Raw genomic sequence first — 6,000 nt, 5'->3', positions numbered from 1 at the left:
CAATCTGCCACTGTTTTCTATTTTGCACCCCTCAGATGTGATTGTGCAGGTACAAAAGCATCCAGGTATATGAATATTATGCTTAAAATGCAGCCACCAGACTGAGATCAACTGATGACCATCCTCTGACAATAAACTCAAGCTATGATTTCATGATAGCATGACAGAAGTGACTCTTAAAAAATAAGAGTAAATGTAATAAAATAAACTAACACCTTTTATTCCATTATAGGGAGTAGGCGAGGCCTTTAAACCCTACCTAGCTTTTGGAGATTGAGTGGGCAGTTCAATCTCCACCGGTAGCCAATCAGAGATAGTTGGCCCATGTCTATCAGTAATTCTAGGCAGCCACTGATGAAGAGACCAGCAAACAAGTGCTGCCATCTCTTGGTACTTAATCCTAACAGGATATGTTACTGTCTGAAATAATGTTGGTTCTACAATAAATTTTCTTGAATTTAAGGGATGAAAAACTCGCTTGCCCATGCCAGAGATCGACTAACTCGGAAACTGGTCGAAGAAAGACTTAGAAAAAGTCCCTTTAGTTGGCGATTATATTTGAATTCTATCTTTGTACGGCTTAGTGCAAAGGATGCAAGTGCCGCTTCCACTGAGCTGCACAGGCCTCAATAGAAAAATAAATTTTGATTTTTGTTTTGTCATAAGCTCCCTTGTTACTTTCAATTCTGCAAGTAGATGTAAAGGTTATGCAGTGATTCTTGCATATTATATTATACACCCTTCTTTATAATCTTTATCAGGGGTTAGCAACCTGTTTTGGCTGAGAATCATTTTGGTGAAAATAGCATTCAATTAAACATCTTCAGAGCACAACCTGCAACTGCAGAAATATATTTCTGATTTAAAAGTTATGCATTGCTTGGAAAGAAGTTAACAGACACAATAGTATCTGTTGACTTCTGTAAGGGTTAAACAGCCATGAAACTCACTTTAAGATATATAGGACTTCCTTTCACTGCAATGACTGTAGAAATCCTATGGGGCATAATTTCCACAAGCATACAATAATGATCAGATCAATGGGAATTTTGAACCATGTCCTGTAGGCATGCAGAGTTGCTGGACTGCTGGGGAAGACATCCCTCGACTTCCCCAACACTCCAGTTCATCCCACAGATGTTCAATGGGATTGAGATCGGGGCTCCATGGAAGCCAATTGTGTCGTGATGTTCATGTTCACAAACTAAGAAGTTACAGGCATCCTTATGACATAGTGCAGTCTTGCTGAAAGAGAATGGTCATTTCCATAGAAACGCCACAAAGTAGAAAGAATTACAATGTTCAGATACCTCTCAGATATCAATGTTCGTGGCACCACAAACAGGTCCAAAGCCAAACTAGGACCATACCATCACTGCCACCTCTGAATTTCATAGTTGAGGTTACACACACACACTTGTAAGAGGCATTCACGGGACATCAACCAAATCCACATCTGTCCATCTGCTCACTAGAGTATGTAGCATGATTCCTCGCTCCATATCTCAGCTTTCCAATTCTTCATGCCCTATTTTACATGCTCTTGGCACCAGTGAAGATGATTCGGGTAATGTGGAGCTTGCATATTGCAATCCTACTATGGAAACCCAAGTTGTAAGCCTTGGTTGTGCACATTCGTGTTCTGCTCGATGCCCACAATTCCGCATTCAACACATTAGCTCACAAATGGTAGTTTCTACATATTATCCTTCCTAGCATCCAACAGTCGCATTCAGTCAGTGTGGTGGGTCATCCACTGCAGGTTGCACTTGCCTCCCTGCACTTTTTTCTCAGCATGGTATCAGTGACTGTTGACCTGGGATGCTGAAGAGATTAGGCCTGCAACATGGCATCATATCACACCTCTTTCAAACTCAGTCAGCTCCCTCCTCATAGCAATTTCACCCACACCTATGCACCAATTTGGAAGTATCATATTCCTCCAATTTATATACCAGCTACAAAAACATGACTCAAGTGATATGTACTACATCTTTCTCTCTCTTAAAGCAAATGCAGTATTATGAAAAATTTATTACAAGCAGATTCATGTCATTCAAACAGACATTATAGAATGGCAGGATTTCACAGGTACAACTGCATGTTATCATTGTTTTAGAGATGTCTGTTAAGAATGCATATTAAAATATGAAAACCCTTGCTAAGATATGTTTGCTGAGACAAATTAAACACATAATTCGTATCATGGATGAGTAAACATTTACATGGTTACTCATCCATGTAAATGTTTACTCATGGATGAGTAAATATTTACATGGTCACAGAACCCTCAAAGTAAAAACAAATTTAGCCTCAATTGAGTTCAAGGTTAATCTAATATCTGATAGAGATATCACAGTTTGTCATATGGAGATAGGTTTTTTTTTACCTGGAAACTGGTTTTTTTTGTCTCAGAACAGGAAAACTGGCCTGTGAACACACTGGATCTACAGTCATAAATATATATATATATATATATATTTATATATTTAATCCCTCACTAACTAGGAGGGCTCAACCAGTCCTAAGTTACAGTTGAGTAACGGGAATAAATATATATATTTAATCCCTCACTAGGAGGGCTCAACCAGTCCTAAGTGACAGTTGAGTAACGGGAATAAATAAATATATATATATACACACACACAAACACACACACACACTTGGTCATCGACTTACGACTGACTTCTGTTTTGGCTGTAAGTCGATCTGGCAGCCATATATTTATGAACAGTATTCTTTAACCTTTCTAATCTTTTTATCATCTTTATAATTTACTTTTGTTTTAAATTTTAATTATGTATATTGTACATAATGTGAAAAATAATACTGTACATACTGTACTGTAAATACAAAAATACAATCTAAAATTAATGTAAAAATTAATACAAATGAAATTTACTTTTAATCTTTGCTTGTGCTGGGTTGTATTGTCAGGGTCATGTTATTGGGTTGAGGTTCTCTTGATGAGGAACATGCTGAGCTTTGTTTGAACAGTTTGTTTCTCTTTTTCTTCATATATCTCACGATAACGCACAGCATCTTGAATGATACGTTCAACCTTTGTGAATCGTTCGACATTAGGGTCCATTGCTTCGAAACTGGCGAGAGCTTTATTCAGTTGTGAAAAAGAATCTGATAAACTCTTTGCAGCAAATTTCCTCTCTCGCTCTTTCTTCTGACACTCTCTGTGCTTCCATTTCAATCAACACTTCATCCGAAAGTTCTTTTATTTCACAATCTAACAACTCCTCTACGTCTTTTATTTGAATTCTAATTTAAGATTTTTTGCAAGTTTAACTATTTTTTCTGTAATCACTTCCAGTTCCTCTCCTTTCTCAAATTCTTCAAATGTATTCGCATAACATTTTAGACACTTTTTCCAAATTCCTGACATACAATTCTTTGTTGCACATTCCCATGCAGTCGAAATATTCTTGATACACTGAAGAATGTTGTACTGCTTCCAAAAGTCTTGCAAAGATAAATCAGCATCAGAATCTATCGCTTCGATGGCTTGTGCGAATGTCGTTCTGAGGTAGTGAGCCTTGAATGCTGAAATAGCAACACCCTGATCCATGGGTTGAATGGGAGCGGTTGTGTTATGTGGCATAAAAACCACTCTAACATGTTGAAGGTCATCCAGATGAGGAGGGTGGCCAAGGGCATTATCCATAATCAATAAAATCTTGCAAGGGATACCTCTCTCTGCACGATATTCATGAGCCTGGGGAATAAAGCAGTTCACAAACCAGTCTTCGAACAGTGCTTGAGTCATCCAAGCTTTAGGGTTTGAATGGTAGTAAACGGGCAGTGTGCTTGTTGATGTGATTAATGCACGAGGGTTTTCTGAACAATAAATGAGAAAAGGCTTCAGCTTAAAACCCGCGGCATTCCAACCAAGCAACAAAGTCAACCGATCCTTAAAAGTTTTGAATCCTGGCATCCTTTTTGCTTCTTGGTGTATGTACGTACGATTAGGCATCCGTTTCCATTGCAAGCCGGTTTCATCTACGTTAAATATTTGTTCCGGTAGATAACCTTCTTCTTTCATTAAAGAGTTGAAACTATCAATGAATTTTTGGGCTTCATCTTCATCTGCACTTCCTGCTTCTCCTGTGACACGTACATTATGCAAAGTAAATCTTTTTTTTTTAAAACACTTAAACCATCCAGTATTAGCCTGAAAATCTGCGTAATCATCTCTGGCATGTGATTTTAAACTCTCAGACTTCTAGCCTTCGTTTGCACTGTGCAAAGGCTCATGGGTGAATTTTTCTGTATTAAATCTTCCATCTACATAAGCAATTTCTCCATTTCATTGATGAGTCCGTCATTGTTTGGTTAAAAGTGTAGACTTCATAGGTGCAGAACCTTTCACAGCTTCCAAATTCTTTCTTTGTCCTTAAGTATCATCGATACCATGGAATGGGAATAACTTCAAGTCACATGCTATCATATTCACTTTCTTTCCACCTTCATACTTCTGGATAACTTTTATTTTACAATCTAAATCAAGTTTTCCTTGACTTCTTAGTTGGCATACCTGTAGATGAAGGCATTTTCCTTTTACTAGACATTTTATGGGTAGTATTTCAGTAGAATTTTAATTAATACACCACACGCAATAGAAGGTTGAAAGCGACTGAGTGTATGTGAGATAGTTATTGTACATGCAGCTACCTGATTTTTTTTTTTTTTTGTGGTCATAAGTCGCATAGGCCGTAAGTTGACAACCAGGTGTGTGTGTGTATATATATAAATATAAAAAAAAAAAATTTGCACATAAAAATGTACATGTAGTTCATCAGAATAAGGGTATATTTGCATCCTTTTTTAAATGATTATAATTATGTAGTTGTAAGCAATGAATAAAAATTATGGTGACTTACTAGAATATGGGTTTTAAAATCTAAAAAATCAGAAAAAATATCGTTGCAAGAATTTTCACAACATTGAGTATTTTCGGAAGTATTCCTTGGTCTATCATTTATATAATTTGAGGTAGAATAGCATCACCTGTATTTTTAACACTGCATGATTAATGGCAAAGCCTCAGTTTAGTTCTGACGACATAAAAGCTTATTCTTTTATGCAGTGATTTAACATGTTTGTGATAGGAAGGGACAAATTGTCTCATGTTATACTTACTCATGTGGCAGGATATGAGAATTTGTCTTATGCTTTGTTTGTATATCTATCTAGCAGGCATACCATAAATTGTGACACATGCTTCCATGATTTCCTTAATTCCAATAATTAAGAAAAATTCTATATTTGGATATGTTTAAATTACTAAAATGTGCAAGAAATTATATTATAAGTGAACCTGCATTAATAAGACACAAATCATGTACAAATGACTGGTGCTTTTAAGGAGGAACAGAATAGTCATGAATATAAATATTCATTAGAGACAAATGTGTGTCCAATAAGTTATTGTAGGATAGCACTAATTACACATCCTATAATTTCTATATATGAAGTTTTGCATTTATAATGGGAATTGGGAACAAAAAACACTTATTGAGAGAGAGATTTGTGAAATATCAGAAACTAACCAATAACAAGTAATCCCCATATGTGAATAAAAATGATTGCAAATATAGCATATAGACAATTAGTCAATTTACCACATTTCTTGACAATTCCATAACAGGCACTTAAGCGCCCATGGTCTTCCAAGTATCCTTGGATTTTCTATCTGTAATACGAGGATAAGACAGTTACTCCCTATGCCCATAAGTATTCTTGTCTGTTAATTATGTGTGTTCTACTGGGTGGCTTGCCTATTCTGAAGGATGAAAAAACCTGAGTTTCCAGGAGAGAAAACCCTCTACCTCCATACGAGACCAGCTAACTCACATTTAGTAGCAAGAGACCAGATAAGTTCCTCATGTCATAGACAGGAATCAAACCCAGGTCTTTCTGATCAAAGGGCTTCATCTATACCGACTGAGCTACAGAGCCTTTATTTCGTGACAATCAAAGTATTGAAAA

This window comes from Typopeltis vanoorti, chromosome 16 (assembly GCF_054136105.1).
Source record: "Typopeltis vanoorti isolate ZY-2024b chromosome 16, IOZ_Tvanoo_1.0, whole genome shotgun sequence".
In the NCBI taxonomy this organism is placed as follows: domain Eukaryota; kingdom Metazoa; phylum Arthropoda; class Arachnida; order Uropygi; family Thelyphonidae; genus Typopeltis; species Typopeltis vanoorti.
The sequence above is the reverse complement of the archived record's forward strand: the minus strand, read 5'-3'. Positions refer to the sequence as shown.